The following is a 19,508-nucleotide window of genomic DNA, read 5'->3' on the forward strand; positions in this document are numbered from 1 at the left end:
CCATGATTCATTACTTGCATATAACACCCAGTGCACTATGCAGTATGTGCCCTCCTTAATACCCACCACTGGCCTATCCCAATCCCCCAACCCCCTTCCCTCTGAAGCCCTCAGTTTGTTTCCCAGAGTCCCTAGACTCTCATGGTTCATTCCCCCTTCTGTTTACCCCCCCTTCATTCTTCCCTTCCTTCTCCTACTGATCTTCCTGCTCTTTCTTATGTTCCATAAATGAAGTGAAATCATATGATAATTGTCCTTCTCTGCTTGACTTATTTCACTTAGCATAATCTCCTCCAGTCCTGTCCATGTTGCTGCAAATGTTGGGTAATCGTTCTTTCTGATGGCTGAGTAATTCCATTGTATATATGAACCACATCTTCTTAATCCAGTCATCTGTTGAAGGGCATCTTGGCTCCTTCCACGATTTAGCTATTGCGGACAACACTGCTATGAACATTGGGGTGCGTATGGCCCTTCTCTTCACTACGTCTGTCTCTTTGGGGTAAACACCCAGTAGTGCAATGGCTGGATCATAAGGTAGCTCTATGTTTAACTTTTTAAGGGACCTCCACACTGTTTTCCAAAGTGGCTGTACCAACTTGCAATCCCACCAACAGTGTAAGAGGGATCCCCTTTCTCCACATCCTCCCCAACATTTGTTGTTTCTTGCCTTGTCAATTCCATTTTTAAAGGTACAAGTTCAGAAGTGTTAAGTATATTTGCATTGTTACGAAACAGATCTCCAGAACTTTTTCATCCTGCAAAACTGAAACTCTATACGCATTAAACAACTCCCCTTTTCCCCTCCTACGAGACCCTACTTTGTTTCTATGAATGACTACTTTAGATATATCATGTAAGTGGAATCATGCAGTATTTGGTTTTTGTGGTTGGATTATTTCACTTCGCATTATGTCCTCAAGGGTCATCCACATTGTAGCATGTGACAGGGTGTCCTTCCTTTTCGACCCTGAATACTATTCCATTGTACGCGTAGGCCACGTTTTGCTTACTCATTCCTTTTCGGATGGACATTTGCCTTGCTTCTACCTCTTAGCTATCAGGCATAATGCTGCTATGAACTTGGGTGTGCAAACACCTCCTCAGAACTCGGCTTTGGAATTGTTTCAGGCTATATACCCAGAAATGGATTGCTGGATCATATATATGAGAGTTTTATTTTTGATGTTTTGAGAAACCGCCATACCATTTTCCATAGTGGCTGCACCATTTTACATTCCCATCAACAGTATACAAGACTTCCAATTTCTTCATGTTCTTGCCAACACTTGCTATTTTCTAGACACTTAAGGTTTTGTTTTTGTTTTTATAGGTTTTTTTTTTGGTTTTTTAATAATAGAAATCCTAATGGGTGTGAGGAATTATGGTGATACCTCATTGTGGCTTGATTTTAATTTCTCTGATGATTAGTGATATTGAGCATCTTTTCATATGCCTGTTGGCCATAGTACATCAACTTAGAAGAAATATCTACTCCAGTCTTTGGCCATTTTTAAATCAGGTTATTTGATTTTGTCATTGTTGTTGAGTTGTAGGAGTTCTTTATATATTCTGGATATTAAATTCTTATCAGATATATGATTTGCATATATTTTTCCCATTCCCATTCCATTTCCCATTTCCCATTTCACTCTGTTGATAGTGTCCTTTGATATACAAAAGTTTTAAGTTTGATGTATTTCCATTTGTCTATTTTTTTTTTTAACACAGAAATCCAGTTGTCCTAATACCATTTGTTGAAGAGACTTTGCTTTCTCCATTGTGTGGTCTTGGTACCCTTATTGAAGGTCAGTTGATCAAAAGCAAGGGTTTATTTTTGGGTTCTCTGTTCTGTTCCACTGGTCTGCATGTCTGCCTTCATGCCAGTTTCATACTATTTGGATGACTGTAGCTTTGTGATATGTCTTGAGATCAGGAAGTGTGAGTCCTCCAACTACATTGTTCTTTTTAAAAATTCTATTGGCTTTTCAAGGTCCCTTGAGATTCCACATACAGTTAAGGATGAATTTTTCTATGCCTTTGGGATTTTCATAGGAATTACATTAAACCTGTAAATCACTTTGAACAGTATCAACTGTTCTTAATAATATTAAATCTTTTACTCCATGAACACAGGATGTCTTTCCATTTTTTGTGGCTCATCAGAGCTTTTATTTCCCCTGGTCACAGCAATTTCTTCAGAGATGGGCACATTGACCCCTCAGAGCCAATGAGACACAAGGAGAACTTTTTTTGAGATTTCTGAAGCAAACATGAGCTGTATTCCCATGTCCCTTGAACCTGAGGGGATGTAGAGACTAAAGCTATTGTCACCATGCAGTCATGAAGCCTGAGACGGAGGTCAACATAGTAAAAGGCTGGGATAAGGGATGGAGTGAAACTGAGCCTGGATGAGTTCCTTTGAACCCTGAAGCCATCACTACTCCTGATCTTCTCAGTTAAATGAGCCCAAACAATTCCCCTGATGCCTAAGCCAGTGTTTGATTGGCATTTCTGTCACTTGCAGCTAAGATCCTTGCTGATCTGGAAAACAAGACAGCTGGTCAAAGAGTGGGTGGCTAGGCAGCCAGAACCCGAGCCAGCAGTCCTGGGCATGAGCTTCCAGCAACCGTAACAATGCTGTCCCTGAGCGGAAACCTGGTTGAGGCCAGTCTGCAATATAAAATGTTGGCCCAGCTTGCCAGGCTTGCAAAAAGGGCTGCAGTCCCTGAGCTGTCACATCTGACAATTCCTTGCAAGCCACTCTTTTCTTCTGTCTCCATCCCATAGGCTCCTGGCACCAGTGTTCTCCCTGTCGACACTGCTCTCAGGGAAAGGTGTAGTTAATTCATTCACTCTAAGGTTTACATGACTCATATGTTCCTAGTTGTTAGAACATCTAATATTTCAAGGGGACAAAGTATTCCAATAATGATAAAATTTCTAGTGATGGAATTTTATTAGACACATGAGAGTAGTCACTTAACATTTTAAATTGCCTTGGTTCATTGTACTGCTTTTGAAATCTAACTCGCAGCAGACGACTGAATTTGTCTATGCTTATAAATTCTGTATCGATCATGTAACACGATACAGTACTTTCTTAATCTTTATAGAATACAGCAATTCACAGTAGGCCTCATAATTTACCCTCCTCCTATGCAGAAAAGTGCCCTCAGTAATTTCAAGGAAACATCATCACCATTATCAATATTTACTGAATATTTATTACGTGTTCGATATGCTAGGCATTGTTCTAAAAACTTTATATATGTTATCTGATGTAAGCCTCACCAATGCTCTATGAAGTAAAAACATTATGAATCTCTTATTGCAGTCGAGGAAATTAAAGTGCAGAGAAGTTAAGGAATCTTTTCAAAGTGGCACCATCACTAAGCTGAAGACAACGATGGAACAAAAAAACATTAGAGGTGGCACTGGCCTCCAGGGTTGCTCCTAGGCTCCCCACCATCACAACATGGTATCTAATGAAGCCAGGAGCTAAAATTTATCATGTTAGAATCACAGACCTTGGGAGTGGCCAATGTGCCATTAAAGTAAGAGAAAAATAAGACCTAGCCAGAATATCAGAAATGAAACTAGACCACACATCAGGTACTTCCTAGTCTATGCTCTCTGGATTCCTTGCTTCACTCACTCATTCACTCGTTCATTTATCCAGCATAAACATTCCCTTGAAAATGTTCATCCCGTAGAAAATGCTGGGGATGCCAAAATTAAAAATATAAATGTATAAGCAAAATAAATAAGTTCTTTGCTCTCAAACAACAGTGTTGGGGAAAAGGTGTTAAGTCATTACCATGAAGTGTGATGATGCACTAATCAGTCACTTGGAGAAGGAGGAGCCAACTCCATCTGGGGGTGCCAGGAAAACTTCACATGGGAAAAAAGAACAGGAGCTTTCAGAGGAAGCCAAGCCAGGGAACAGCCTTCAGGGAGACAAGTGGGACAGCAGGTGAAGGGTCTGGGGTGCTGCAGGAGCCTGGCTGCAGGAAGTGAGGAAGTGGAAGACGTAACAAGTGAAAGTCCTTTCTCCTTTTCGTCCTTCCCCCCAGTGCCATTCCCCGAGGCAAAGCCACTGTTAATATTTTGGTGTGTTCCTTCAGACAATCTTCTGTGTCCATGCCCAACTCAGTTAATATTTTAAACACAAACAGCACTCTTCTGCTACAAAGACGTCTTGCCAAATCATTGACGTTTCTAGAGAGAATGTTTGCAATCAACCATGAGTATCACAGCACTGGGCAAAGTTTCAGGAGGCAAGACCGTTTCAGTGATGACACTTCTTTCAAAAACCACTTCTCTGGGAGTTCAGTCTGGGCTCCGTCACAGAGTCACCCAGCACAGTCATTCATAGAACCAAAAGACTGCTGCCCAACGTCCAAGTGTTAACACAGCAGCAGCGAAGTTGATAAGCCCACCTCATTCACGATTTCCCTATAATACAGGTATGGCCATCTCCAAAGTTACCTATAAAATAGATTCTCTTTTGTATTCAATGCCCTGGAAATGCCAACAGGACTGTTTGTATGTACACCGGCTTTCAATTGGAGAACGAGCTACAGAAATTTTGCTTTCTCCTGTCACCTTATAATATTACTTCTACAAACTAAAAATTAAGGCACATATCACAGGATGTGAAGAGATGATTTTGATGGCACTGCACCTGCAGCTGAATGGAATCACTCATAAACACACATGCACAATTTTACATATGTGCGTGTGTGTGTGTATCTCATGTTATACACAGTAAGGTGTGTATATTCCCAGAGGGAATTCACTGGTTGGGAGCTGCTATCAAGGACAAAAAGGAGCAAAATGAAACAAATAAAATAGCCCCATGTAAGAACTCTAAATCTTTCTAAAGTTACATTTCACAGAGAACCTGTATCAAAAGATTTATCAGTGGTAACCAAACATACTAGATTAGGTAAGAAAAAATTTAAGTCTACATCTTTCAAAAATGTAAGTTTATGTTTAATTAATGTTTAACTTGACATAAAAATAGAAACTAATATGGAGCAAGTGTTAAATCTTGGTCCATTGGTTTTTCTTAAATGGTGCTTAATGTTTTAACTGTTTCCAATGAAGCATCTCCCCAGTTCAGAAAGTAATTATAATATGAACAGTATTTATTATAATAAAGAATAGCTAACATTCCTGAGCATTTTTTATGTGTTAGACACTATTCCAAGGTGTTTATATTATTATCCCACTCTGTAATTTCGTATGATTATTCCTGACTTCTGGTTACTACTGGATAGCATAGATTCAAGAACTGATTAACTGGGGAGTTGTTTTGGAGTGACAGAATAATGAATGATTTCAAAAAGATTTGGGCAAGGAAACCCTGTCCAAATCAGATATTTGGAGCTGTATCATGGCATACGGGGAGTCCAAACTTAGCAATGTTACCCTTTTGCATCTTAGACTGGTGGTTGCCAGGAGAGGGTGTCCAATAAGGAGGCAAAGGAGAACTGCTTCTAGATCTGGGATTAAGGAGAGAATGTGTACATTCCGGGAAGGTGCAGGTAGCTATGTCTATGTGCATGGATAGGGCTTTCATCATTTAATTTTAAACCTATTCATATGCCTTACTATTTCAGATAGGATAGGTAGATGGATGGATAAATATTGACAGTCAGCAGGATTTCTTACATTTGCCCCTTCACATCCACTTTCCACTCTTCTCCACCCTGCCCTATGCCCTGAGAGGCTAACCCTTGGTTTCCAGCTGAATTTGGCCAATGGGAACACCAGGAGCAAATCAGAGAAGAGGAAAGGAGGAGAGTCAGATCAAGGTAGCTACTGTCCCATCTTTTTTCCTGTGGGATCATGACAGATTCCAGAAGTCAGTAAAAGAGCCCAGGTGCTTCTGGTGGCCCTCTCCACAGGGCCTTCTCTATCTGTTGATTCTGAAAACTGTGCCTTCCCCAGTCTCTTTCAGTTCTCACAGAGGGTGGCATCATCCCTTGTAATTGCCCTAAACCCTGCCCATAGTTTTGTAAACTGTCCCTTTATTAAACTCTCCTGCTTAGATGACTATATTTGAATGAGCCAAAGATTCCTTCTGGGACCCTAAGAAACAGAGAGATGATGATGATGATGATGATGATGATGATTAGATAGATAGGCAGGAAGGTAGGAAGGAAGGAAAGAAAGAAAAGAAAAGAAAAGAAAAGAAAAGAAAAGAAAAGAAAAGAAAAAAGAACAGACGAAACGGTGGTGGGGGTAAGGGAGAAAGAGTTATATCATGAAGAAAATAAATGTGAAAGGCGGTGGTCCCAAGCTGCTACTGCACCACGGCGCTACATTACAAAGTCAGACCCTCAGTACTGCAGATACATTAGCTGGATTTTGCTAGGGCTTTGAGGATAGAGGTGGACTCCCACTAAGGTCACACAAGACTGAAGAATAAAATCAGCACAGCAGTTTCCTTATTTAAAGCAAAAAGACCAGCGCTTCCAAAGGGACCAGCCAATCACTGGTGCTGGACAGCACCTTCTACTCAACAGAAGAATCCACACAGAAACTAGATTACAACCAGGAGCAGACAACTGTGGTCAGAGCAATGGGGTTGGCTGAATCTCTTGTTTTAGGGATGTAGCCATCCATCAAGCCAGACATCCCTGGGTCAGGAACCTGACCTTCAGGTTTAAAGACCAAAAGCTACCCCTCCCAGGAGCTGAAGGTACATTGCTAACTTTTCTCTCTCTTACAGTCTCTTAAATTTTCTTTGCTGACTCTTCTGATTGACGCATATTCTCTTTAGACATGTTAATGCAATTTATTCCCCAAAAGCTTTGGACAGACTCTTTCAGCCAGACTTTCTGGCTCTTCCCACTTCTGATCTGGAGAAACACTTTGTCTTTAGGGTTCAGTTTGCATACATACATTCACTTATTCTGGCAGTTAATGGTATTTATTGATATTGAGGGTCCACCTGTGTCAAGAGATATCTGTTCCCTGCCAGGCAGCTATAATGGGGAATAAGAAAAGTTCCCTGTTGTCATGGAACTCACACTTTAGTGGGAAAAACAAACAATAGTCAAGCTGACCAATAAATAAATCATATAATACAATTTTAAATGGCAACATGAAGAAAATAAAACAGAACAATGGGATAGAGAAAGGCTGGTCAAGTTGTGCTATTTAGGTAGGGTGGTCCAGGAAGGACCCTCTGAGAAGGTCATATCTGAGTTAAATTCTGCACAGAGAGGAGGCACCAACTATTAGAAGGTCTGGGGGGGTAATCATTTCTAGCAGAGGGAAGGGCAAGGAAGAGGCTGACATAAACATCGAGTGTCCCAAAACAGAAAGCAGGCTTGTGTGCTGAGCCTAGGGAGAGAGTGATCAGAGGGGATGTCTTGGGTAGATGGGCTGGACCACAGAGGGGTTTGTAGGCCACAGTAGAGTCCACATGTATTACCAGTGCAATGGGAAGTCACCAGAATGCATCCATCAGGAGTGTGGTGAGATCTGATTTACATTTACATTTATAAAGAATCACTGTGTCTCTTGAGTTGAGAATGAATCGCACAAGGGAGAGAAGTTCAAAGGCAACTGTAAGAGTCCAGGCCACAGACAATAGTGATCAACACAAAGGTGACAGCAGGGGAGACAGTAACACATGGTCAGCATTAGGATACATTTTAGAGGTGGCACTGAAAGAAGGTGTTGATAGATTGAATATGGCGGAGGAGGGGGTGGTAGAAAAATCAAGAACAACTCTTTGAGTTTTGGCCTGATCTGAGAGGTGACAGGGATGCCATAAACAGGAAGGGAAAGGCTCAGGATTGAGCAGATGAAAGCTCTACCCATGACGGTGTTCCTTATTTGCACCCATACAGGCAGAGAAAAGGTGAGAAAAGGCTAAGAAGTATGAATCATGTCGGAGCACCTGGATGGCTCAGTTGGTTAAGTGTCTGCCTTGGGCGCAGGTCATGATCCCAAGGTTCTGGGATTGAGCCCCGAGTCAGGCTCCTTGCTCAGCAGGGAGTCGGCTTCTCCCCGCCCCCCACCTCCGACTTATGCTCTTTCTCTCTCTCAAATACATAAAAATCTTAAAAAAAAAAAAAAGTATGATTCATGTCAAATCTACTTGTGGGAAGTAAGAAAAATAGAAATCAAAGAGGAAAGCTACCTGCCCATGGCCATTGGGGAAGTTAGTCACAGGACCTACACAGTCTAACCCAGGTCTTCTGACTGCCAGGTCTGCCAAAACACATGGAGTATTTAAAGTAGAACAAATTTTGAAAGAAAGACTTCTTGAATTATAATGAAAGAAAGATTTCTTGAATTATAATTCTTTTGGAAGCAGTGATTCCTGTACATAGTAGTATATACGATAACTCTGTTAAGCAAAATATTAAGTTGACTAGAATATCCGGTTTTTCTATTCTAAGAAAGAGGTTAATTCATGTTTAACTTCTTGCATGAGAAAATATCTGGAGACTTATATGCTGAGTGTTGGCATTCCAAGATATTCAAATTGTGTTCCCTTTTTAGGGTTTAATTTACATGTAGTAGAAATCTCCCTTTTTAGGTATACAGTTCCAGAAATTTTAACAAAAGTTTTCAGGCATGTAACCCCACCACAATCATCACCCCACAAAATTCTCTCCTGCCCCTTAAGAGTCAATACCTTCCCCCCTTTTCCAGCCCCTCATATTTACTATTTTTTTTAAGATTGTATTTATTTATTTGAGAACGAAAAAGAAAGCACAAGCAGGGGGCAGGAGCAGAGGCAGAGGGAGAGGAAGATGCAGCCTCCCTGCTGAGCAAGGAACAGACTCAGGACTCTATCCCAGCACCCTGGGATCATGACCTGAGCCAAACGCAGATGCTGATGGACTGAGCCACCCAGGCACCCCCAGCACCTGATAATTATTGATATAATTTTTTCCCAATAGTTTTGCCCTTTCCAGATGTCATATAAATGAAGTCATACAGTTGAGTCTTTCTTCTTTCACTTGGCACAAAACATTTGAGATTCACCCATTTTGGTGCATGTGTCTGTAGTCTGTTCCTTCTTATTCCTGAGCAGTATTCTGTTGTACAGATGTATCACTGTTGAGCCATTCACAGTTGGTGGACATTTGGGTTATTTCCATTTGGGGACGATTATAAATAAAACCACTATAAACATTTGTGTCTAAGTTTTTACACAGCCGTAAGCTTTCAGTTCTCTTTGGTCAGTATCTAGAGTAGGATTACTGGGTTCTATGACAAGTGTATGTTTACATTTTTAAGGAACTGCTAAAACTCTTTCCCAAAGCAGCTGTGCCATTTTGCAATCCCATCAACATACATAAGAGTTCTAGTTGTTTTGCATTCTTGCCAGGACTTGGTATTGTTAGGTTGTTGCTGTTTTTTAATTTAAATCATCTTAATAAGTAGGTTGTGATATTCTATTGTGGTTTTATTTTGATTAATGATATTGAGCATCTTTTCATGGGATTATTTGTCACTCATATGTCTTCTTTGATGAAGTGTCTATTAAAATATTTTGTCCACTTTTTAAAAATTGGAGTGTTTGTTTTCTGAGTTTTGAGGTTTTTTGGTATATATTCTGTACACAAGTCCTTTATCAGATATGTATTTTTTATGTATTTTATCCCAGTCTGTGGCTTACTTTTTCATTTTTTATAGTGCCTTTCAAAGAGCAGAAAATTTTATCAATTTGTTCTTAACTTTATTGTTCATACTCTTTTTCTCTAAGAACTCTTACCTAATTCAAGGTCACAAGGATTTTCTCCTATGTTTTCATCTACAAGTTTTATATTTTAGGCTTTATATTTAGATCTATAATAAATTTCTAAGTTTTCAATATAGCCTGGTTGTACTTTATTTTAATTCTTTTTTTTTTTTTTTAGATTTATTTATTTGAGAGACAGAGAGTGAGTGAATGAGAGCTGGGGGAGGGAGAGAGATAGAGAGAAAATCCTTAAGCAGACTCCCTGCTGAGCATGGAGCCTGACCCGGGGTTTGATCCGAGGACCCCAAGATCATGACCTGAGCCAAAATCGAGAGCCAGCGGTTTAACAAACTAAGCCACCCCAGCTCCCCTATAGTGGGTTTTTCTTTTTAAATATCTTTGTTAAAGTAGTCTTTTACATAATGATAAAATATCTCTGTGTCATTAATAAGAAAAAGTCACTGGTTAGGCTAGGTTTCATTCCAATAGAAGTGAAGGTGCAGGGGCGCCTGGGTGGCACAGCGGTTAAGCGTCTGCCTTTGGCTCAGGGCGTGATCCCAGCGTTCTGGGATCGAGCCCCACATCAGGCTCTTCTGCTATGAGCCTGCTTCTTCCTCTCCCACTCCCCCTGCTTGTGTTCCCTCTCTCGCTGGCTGTCTCTATCTCTGTCAAATAAAAAATTAAAAAAAAAAATCTTTAAAAAAAAAAAAAAAGAAGTGAAGGTGCAGAGAGCAGCTTGGTTTTTCTTCTTAAAGAGCCCAGATTCATTTATGAACTTCTGTTCTCAGCAGTGCCCACAGCTCAGCGTCCAGGCATTTTCCATCATTTAAAGACAAAGTACCATGTCTGATCTGGCTTGCTGGTGATTTTCAGCACATGACAAGTCAAAGAGTTTTGGCTCCCAAGTATGGTAAATTCCTCAGGCTATTCTCAGTCCACCTTGGGTTTCCCAGAGCTCACCACCTCCTAACTCACCTGTGGCTGCCCATCTTGGAAAGACTCTTTCTTCCTCCCTCCCTCCCTTCCTTCCTTTCTCTCTCTCTCTTTCTTTCTTTTCTTGCAAGAAGGGAGGAGCAGAGGGAGAGGGAGGGAGAGAGAACCGTAAGCAGCTTCCATGCTCAGTGCAGAGCCTGTTGTGGGGCTTGATCTCACAACTCTGAGATCATGACCTGAGCTGAAATCAAGAGTCAGACACTTAACCGACTAAGCCACCCAGAAGCCCCTGGAAAGAGACTTTAAAGATAAGGCATTCATAGCCCTCTAGGTCGCTTTCTCTACAGTTTGTCTTTGTTATTTTTTCAAATAAGGACCATGCACAGAGAATATACACAGAAGAGTCAGAAAATTAATAAAGATCTTATATTCATTTCAATCTGAATTTCCTGGAAAGGAAATTTCAGTATTGAAATTTTGTCTTGCTTTATAAGCACTTAATGAAATGTCTTGGCCACCAGGCTTAAATTGTTTAGTTTTAACACTTCATGCCCTAGCGACTAGCCTATATTTTACCATCCAAGGGAACAGTATTGTTTTTCTAAGGTGCATAAACATGCACTTCATTCAGGATCTTCTCATGGATGGACGAAATATTTATTTTAGCTAATTACACTGAGGAGGAAAGAGAGAAAGAGAGAGAGAGAATATGAGTAGCTGTGGTAGAAGAAAAGATATTTGAAGGAATAATTCATGTGTGCTCTACCCTAAGTGGGGGCAGAAAGAGCCAGATCTGAGTAGGGCACGCATCCACACCCCTTGCAGATTTGCTGAGGGACACTATAGTCTGGGCAAGCGAAGAGGGAGGGACACAATACTCAGGAGAGGCTGTCCTGGGAGCATCCGCTGGAACTAGGGCCCAGAATGGAAGTCAATCCCATAATCCCACTGTTACGCAGTCCTTCTCATGGTGGCTAATGAGGCCCCCACGGGACAGCAGCCAGCACGTTGCCAGCAGCAGAGACACGGGATCTTGCCTGTCTGTGTTCCAGAACTCTGTTCAGCCACCCTCCCCCCCACTCCTGTTCCTCTCCTTGAGGTCAATCCCAGGAAGTTCAGTGATCCAGATTCTTGGGACTGCTCTAGGATTGGAGGGTGAGGCCTGGGGCACCTGTGAGGTAGTGACGGCCAGAAAGGGGAGTGCCCATCCCTGACGGATGGAGTGGAGGCTCCCCGGAGAGCTAGTGCAGTGGTGGACACAGAGGCCCCGAGCTTGGGCACAAGTGGCACTAACACACGTGCTCGCACACCACACGTGGGGTCTGAGGCAGCCACCACACGTCGTTCACTTGGGTGACTGGCCAGCCGGTTTCACCTGGGGCACTGTACCCACAACCAGCTGGCGGGAAGCACAGAAGTCAGTGCTTCCCAGGAGCTTTCTTCAGAAAGCAGACAGGTAAGACAGTAAGAACGCTTTGAAAGCAGAGCCCTACGTTTGACTTCTAGGAAGGAGAAGGGTGGCGGCTGGTAGCAAAAGCGAGCAGGCAGTGTGGGAAGAGAGGACAATTCTAGGCCCTCTTTCTGGGAAGAGACGCTGCTTCCTTCTCTCTGCAGACCCGGCCCCGTGCTTTGACTTTGCGTCTCTCAGCACCACTTCTCAGCCTTCAGGAGTTGGATTCTGACTGGCCCAGACATCTATTCCTAACCAGAGCAGGCCGGAAAACCTGAGTTACAGCGCACAGGCGGCTGCAACAGAGTTTGTATCTGAGGGTATTAAAGGAATTTCACCAAGAAAGGACCCAGGGCTGGGCAATCACCCCAAAGGCAGATGTCTCCCCCTAGTAACACTTGGCAATTGTCACTTCACACTGCTGGCTCCTGTTGAGCTCATTGTCTAGCTAATTGTCTTCTCACAGGAAGGCCTGCCAACCCAGATTCCCCCAGGCAATTGCATTTTTAAACCTGAAGACATCTTGTTGCTTTGATCCTTGGGAACATTAAGATCATCTTGAATATCCTTTTGGTCATCAATTATTTTTAGCTGTCTCTGCCCATAGTCAGGGCTCAAATAAAGGTTTGATAGGAAGCTAAATTTATGGATGAGATACAGTCTCTGTTTTTATGTGAGTCACTGATAATAATGTATGCATGAATCAGTCTAAAGATCTCTCTAGCTAGCATGGCTCCATAAGTCAACACTCCTCGTTTCCAGAGATTTGATAAGATATAAATCTGCCTAATGTGCTATTATTCAGTTCTTCATCACAAGAATATTTTAAGAGATTTTGTAATCTGTCTGACGAAAAATTAAGCTATCCTACTGCCTGGCACATCTTAACAGAGGAGGGGCAGGAAACCTAATAATTGCCCCACTGTGTCTGAAAAGAAATGAGTTGATACATGGAAAGCACACAGGATAAAGTAAATCCTGATAGGTATTATGTTTTTGTTAATATTGCTACTATTATCTTGATGTAAGTCATCGAGGAAATTATCAGTATTTTAAGCGTCACACACCCACACAAAAGAAAACATTTATATAATGATAGTAACGACAGAATCAAACTTCTCCAAAGTTAACCATTGCGACGCATCTCCCCCACGTGATACCAATAAGGAAAATTATTGTCAATTTCCCTGTACTAGGAAGCTGGTCCATCTATTATTGTTAAAGGAGGCGTCTCAAATTGTGTCTTCCTTCTCTACTTCTTCAGGTAACTTTTCCCTCCTTCCTGTAATACAGGATTCTGGTAAATTGAGGTTTAGGCATCAGCATAGCCTCCGTCTGAGAAATCAACTAGAAACCTAGAAAAATCAGAGTGTGTCAAATGTCTTCTTTGACAGGGATGACAACTTTCTTCCACCTCGGCTCTCTCTGTGGCTGCTCTGTCATAGAAGCCCAGCTCTTGCACTTACTTTAAATGTCCTCACAATCATCACCAACCCTCAAAACCCTGCACTGAATTCACCCTCTCAGTCCAAATCCACTGTGGCTTCATCTGTATTCCAAAAGAACTTTGTTTTCTTTTTCTTCCCTTCCCTCAACCCTTTTAATCCTCTAGTTCAAGCAATTAGCTCTACAAATATTAGCTGCAATCAAGGTCTAGCACATGTGGTAATTTTCCCCCTAATAAATCAATCAATTCTTTCTGTGGAGTGTTTTTTTTTTTTTTTTACCCCTTACAGTCATTAGAGAATTACAATGCTACTTGAGGATCACCAGCAACTTGAATTAGTCAAGAAACGTCAATCAAATTTGCCAGATTTTGCTTTAAAGATGAGAAAAATGGGATAGATTCACAAAGGCCTCTTGTCTTAGAATAGGAAGCCTGATAAACCCTTGTTGAATCCCTCTTAGAGAGGCCTTGGAGTATAATGATCCATTTGGAAGAAAATCAAAATCAGTATTACCAGTGACAAATTGGACAAAAACCCAGAAACTCTCATTAAAAAATCTAAAAATTAATAATTGGAATAATCAACCATCTAGTGTCTCAAAGCAATACAATATTCTATAATAGTTCAGGGGCTAGTATAGCAAAGAAGAAGAAATAATCTAGCAAATGGACGAATTTGAATCCTATAACTTGCAAAAAAAATTTTAGTTAAAGGATCATGTCCTTTAACTGAGACTGTGCATCTCAGGGTGACTTTAGGGTCGCAAGTGGGGGCTTTTCGGGAAAAAAGAGTGAGGGGAGCCCACGGCAGAGTTCCTCAATCCCCGCTCCTTCCACTATAGAGCTCAATTTTTATCTCTTATTCCACCGAAAAGTTCAGTTGAGGAAATGGTTTCTCTGGTTAAAAATAATTTGAGAATCACCTATGTAGCCAGGACCTCTCTTTTCATAAATGAGTAAAATGAATGCCAGAGAAATTAGGGAATTCTTAATTTAGCATTGGATCTGAAATCAGACCCTGGATCACATCTTTTTCCCCAGTGCTCTTTCCTCATGGCACCATGCTCTTACTCTTAGGGAGCAAATCAGGTGAGAATTCCCGCACCTTTGGATTTGGACTGTTTTTTTGTATTTTTGTTTTTGTTTTTTCTTTTGAACAACCATAAGGGAAAAAAACAAGGAAGCCAAATTAGTATGAGAAGAGGCATAAATGCTATGTTGAGAGTAAAAGCATAGTCTGCAATTGTATTCCTTTGTCTATATTGTTTCCAGTCACACTGAAGAATTATGTCATCAGCCAGCACCTGAAAGGGGTCATGAGGGAGGGTAGAAAGGCCTAGTTCCATTTTCTTATGTCACCAAATGTATTCCTATTAAGATTGAGAGAAGTAAAGATTTCAGTAGCATACTTGGTGAAAACTTGCTGACATTAATGACTCAAATTCTCAGAGAGACTGCAAGGAAAATGGTGTCATCACTGTCATTCAAGACATTTAAGATGAGATTTCAAAAGGAGGCTGTCAAGCATAATGACTGCCAGGTTCTATTATATCATTCTCAGAGGGTGGATCACACACACTACTATGCAGCCTGGGGGTGGCTGATATTGAAGTTTGAAAGGAAGCTGCAGAGAGGAGGTGGGGTGGGCGTGGGACCCAAGAGGCGCTGCTTCACAAGCAGGACACATCACCGTTGACATTCCCATGGTGACTTGGGGTAAATCTGTGATCCAGGGCCTAGTCTTTAGTCTTAGATATACTGAAACCTGACCCATCAGGACATTTAGATAAGATCGTGCTCTTGGTGCTGAACAAAATTCAGGAAAGTTGAGCTATAAATGGTAGCACCTGTTTATTAATTTACAATAAGAATATTCCTCTCTAGTGACTGCGTGTTCATGGTTGCACGCACTCCAGCACCGAGCTACCTACAAAGCCTAGTTAGTCATTAGAAGGCAGCTGTGTGAGAAGAGCCCCAGTTTTTAACCTTGACTGTCCATTGCAATCACCTAAGGAGCTTTAACACTAAGGCCGTACTCTAAAATCAAATAAATCTGAATCTCAAGGATTATGATGCAGACATTAGTATTTTTAAAATCTCCTCAAGTGATTCCGATGAACACCCAAGGCTGGGAGCCACTGGGTTAGAGTAGAGGCCATCCACCCAGCTGCCATGAGCCTGAGGACTCATCCTTTCCACACAGGGGTCCATGCTTTTGTGTATCCTAGACCAGTGGGTTGGTTGGTTGTTCAAACTTGGAACAGATAGAGGTTTGCCAATTTTTTAATTTGCCAAGTAAGGATATTAAAAATTCAACCATCATCATTTCATTAAAGAAAGAAAATTTTAAGAACAAAAATTAAGGACACAATTTTACAACAAAAGAACACACTACGTTGTATTTCTTTTTCTCATGTTTCTCCAGACCAGGGAAAACTTCACTGTAGACTGATGCACATGTAAGAACTGGTGTGATCTAACCGCTCTCTATGTCCAGAGTCAGGACTTTTCTTCTTGGACCACTTTCCGTACACATGGCTGGGTTTGGTTCGTTAAATCACTGTCCAATGCCAAATACTCCTCCTTGCCATATCCTTTCTGTAGATGTATTAATAGTATTGATTAAGGTAGGTAATTTCTCTCAGGATTGAAAACGTTCTGTCTCTTCCAATTACAGAATATGTTGATTTAATTAGCATAGCTCTTCTTAGACATCTTTTTTTTTTTTAATGCAAAAAGGTGGTTTTAATAAAAGCATGGGGACAGGACCTGTGGGCAGAAAGAGCTGCCAGCTCTTCTTAGACATCATAAACTAGGGTTTCTGGAGTGGGTGCAGCACGTGTACCCCCAGATAACCACTTACTGGGGCCATTGCTGCTGCCTTGTTTTGCTAGTGGACAATGATGGCAATTATTCTAAATCCAGTGGAGAATTCATTGGAAGGGCAAATAACCTATGGTGAGTTGCTTATTGTATGTGTCAAGTTACATGAAATTTTAAAAAAGCTTACCTATTTGGAAACCTAATTTTGAGTTCCTCTGGGGAATCTAGGGTGTGTCCTGTTCTTCTGTGGTCATGGTTTATGTTGCCCCCTTCCTCCCTTGAAGGGACATAGGCATTTTGGGATCAGTTCTATACTTAGTTATCAATCTTTAAAAAGACAGCCTCTGGCAGCTACTAAGAGAGCATAGCTGTACCAGGAAGTCCAAGATTGTAATTCAAAGTCCCCCTCAAAGTGCATATAACCTAGAGACTCATTTATGCTGACAAAGGCACAAAATACATCTTCCTTGACTAATTTCTCTTAAGCTGACATGCTTAAAGGGAGATCAAGAGAATAGAAACTAGCATAAATATGGGCTTTTGACCAGCTGGGAAAGTATTGTTTGCAGATGTCTGTGTTCTCCAAGCACCCAAGATATGCAATGAATAATGATCTCCTCTGCCCTTATTGCTCCCAGCCCAACACAACCCAAAATGAAGAGCTTGTCTTCTCTTCAAGGACAAGCGCTTTGCTTAGGATAGCATATAAACCTCAAAATTAGAAGACCCAGATTTGAGGGGCTCCTGGGTCTCTCAGTCAACTAAGCCTCGCCTCTTGGTTTCAGCTGAGGTCATGATCTCAGGATTGTGAGATTGAGCCCTGCATCAGGCTCCCTGCTCAGCTCAGCACACAGTCTGAGATTCTTTCCCCTTCCTCTTTCTCCTCCTCTCCCTCCCCCTTTGCTCCTCCTCTGTCCTCGTGCTATCTCTCTAACTCTCTCAAATAAATAAAATCTTAAAAAAAAAAAAAAAGACCTGGATTTGAATCCCAGCTCCACTACCCTCTTGGGCAAATTGCTTGATCTCCCTGAGCCTCAGTTGCCTCATCTATAAAATGGAGAGATCATTTCCATCACCTTCTTCATCATCACTAAATAAAATAATTTAGGTAAAATACTTAACAATGTACCATACATACTAAGTTCTCACTAAAAGTTAACTTTGTAGGTCAGAACCTAGCATAAAAATGTGGCATACAACAGATATTCAGCAAAACTTAACACACACACACATACACTCACACTTTCCTTCTGTTTGCAGAAGGAAAAATCTCATTGGGAGTGCGGAGTTAAAAAGCTGTTACGGGAGGAGGGGGTGCACCTGGGTGGCTCAGTCAGTTAGGCGTCTGCCTTTGGCTCAGGTTGTAATCTCGGGATCCTGGGATCGAGCCCCACATCTGGCTCCCCGCTCATCAGGGAGTCTGCTTCTCCCTCTCCCTCTGCCTCTCCTCCCACCCCGCTTGTGCTCTCACTCACTCTCTCTGTTTCTCTCAAATAAATAAAATTTAGAGGGAAAAAAATGCTCTTACAGGCACCTGGGTGGCTCAGTTGGTTGAGCACTGACTCCTGATTTCACTCAGGTCATGATCTGAGAGTCGTGAGACTGAGCCACATGTAGGGCTCCATGCTCAGTGGGGAGTCTACTTGAGACCCTCCCGCCACCTCTAAGTAAGTAAATAAAATCTTTAAAAAAAAAAAAAGTTGTTGGGGTACCTGGGTGGTTCAGTCGGTTAATCGGCTGCCTTTGGCTCAGGTCATGATCTCAGGGTCCTGGGATCGAGTCCCACATTGGGCTCCTTGCTCAGCAGGAGCCTGCTTCTCCTTCTCCCTCTGCCTGCCATTCCCCCTGCCTGTTCTCTCTCTCTCTCTCTCTGTCAAATAAATTTTTAAAAAAAAAACCTTAAAAAAAAAAAGCTGGGGCGGCCTGGGTGGCACAGCGGTTAAGCGTCTGCCTTCGGCTCAGGGCGTGATCCCGGCGTTATGGGATCGAGCCCCACATCAGGCTCCTCTGCTATGAGCCTGCTTCTTCCTCTCCCACTCCCCCTGCTTGTGTTCCCTCTCTCGCTGGCTGTCTCTATCTCTGTCAAATAAATAAATAAAATCTTTAAAAAAAAAAAAAAGCTGTTACTAAATTCTGAACTTTAGTTTTCAGATCTTAACAATGTAACTGGACTCATTTTGCTATTTAATCTTGCTCATGATTTTGTCTCTTGTTTCCCTAACTGACGACTTCTGCTGCACCCTTGCTTTTCTGTGGTGAATTCATAGAGCTGGTTATCTGAGCACAATCTCTTCTTTGCACAACAATGCTCTTGTCTTCTTTATAGATTCTGATAGTTCTCAGACCCAGAACCTCATTTCCTTGCTATAGTCCTGAAGCAGCCAAGCATTTTGAAGGAAAGCTTTTAGAAATCTAGATATTTGCACCTGTGTGCCAGTAAAAACTGGAATCCACTTCTCTATTGACACACTGATTCTAAATCATGGATCTGGGAAAAAAGAAGTTAGGATGACAAGCCCTGATGGTTGGTCTAGGGCACCCAACTCAGTTCAACATTTTATCCTATTACGATTAATATTTTTTTAAAGATTTTAATTAATTAATTAACTTGAGCGAGAAAGAGAGTGAGTGAGAGACAGAGAGCATGAGAGAAAGAGAGAGAGCACAAGCAGGGGTTAGCAGTAGAGGGAGAAGCAGACTTCCCGGCGAGCAGGGAGCCCAATATGGGACCCTAAGATCATGACCTGAGCCAAAGGCAGATGCTTAACTGACTGAGCCACCCAGGTGCCCCAATTAACATTTTTCAAAATCAATTAATTACCAATAAATATACATAGGTTCTTCTTCTGTCCAAACTCCTCTTCAACCCCCACCCAAAACAAAAACACAACAATCAATGAGCTTCTCAAGTTGCTGAACATTTACCATAGGAGCCAAGCCTGTTTCTGAAAGTTTCAACTCACCCAATCAGACAAAAGGCTGGGGGAAAGGGGAGGCATTTATCAAGTTACACAGAGGACTCCATCTGTTATCTTAGACCTTTGTTACCAAGTGACACAAGAGGAGATACTCAAAGGCAGTATGAAAGAGTTTCATTTTACAGATTCTTAGTCCAAAGATTTCAAATTTGAGAGGAA

Source organism: Ailuropoda melanoleuca, chromosome 1 (assembly GCF_002007445.2).
Source record: "Ailuropoda melanoleuca isolate Jingjing chromosome 1, ASM200744v2, whole genome shotgun sequence".
Classification (NCBI taxonomy): domain Eukaryota; kingdom Metazoa; phylum Chordata; class Mammalia; order Carnivora; family Ursidae; genus Ailuropoda; species Ailuropoda melanoleuca.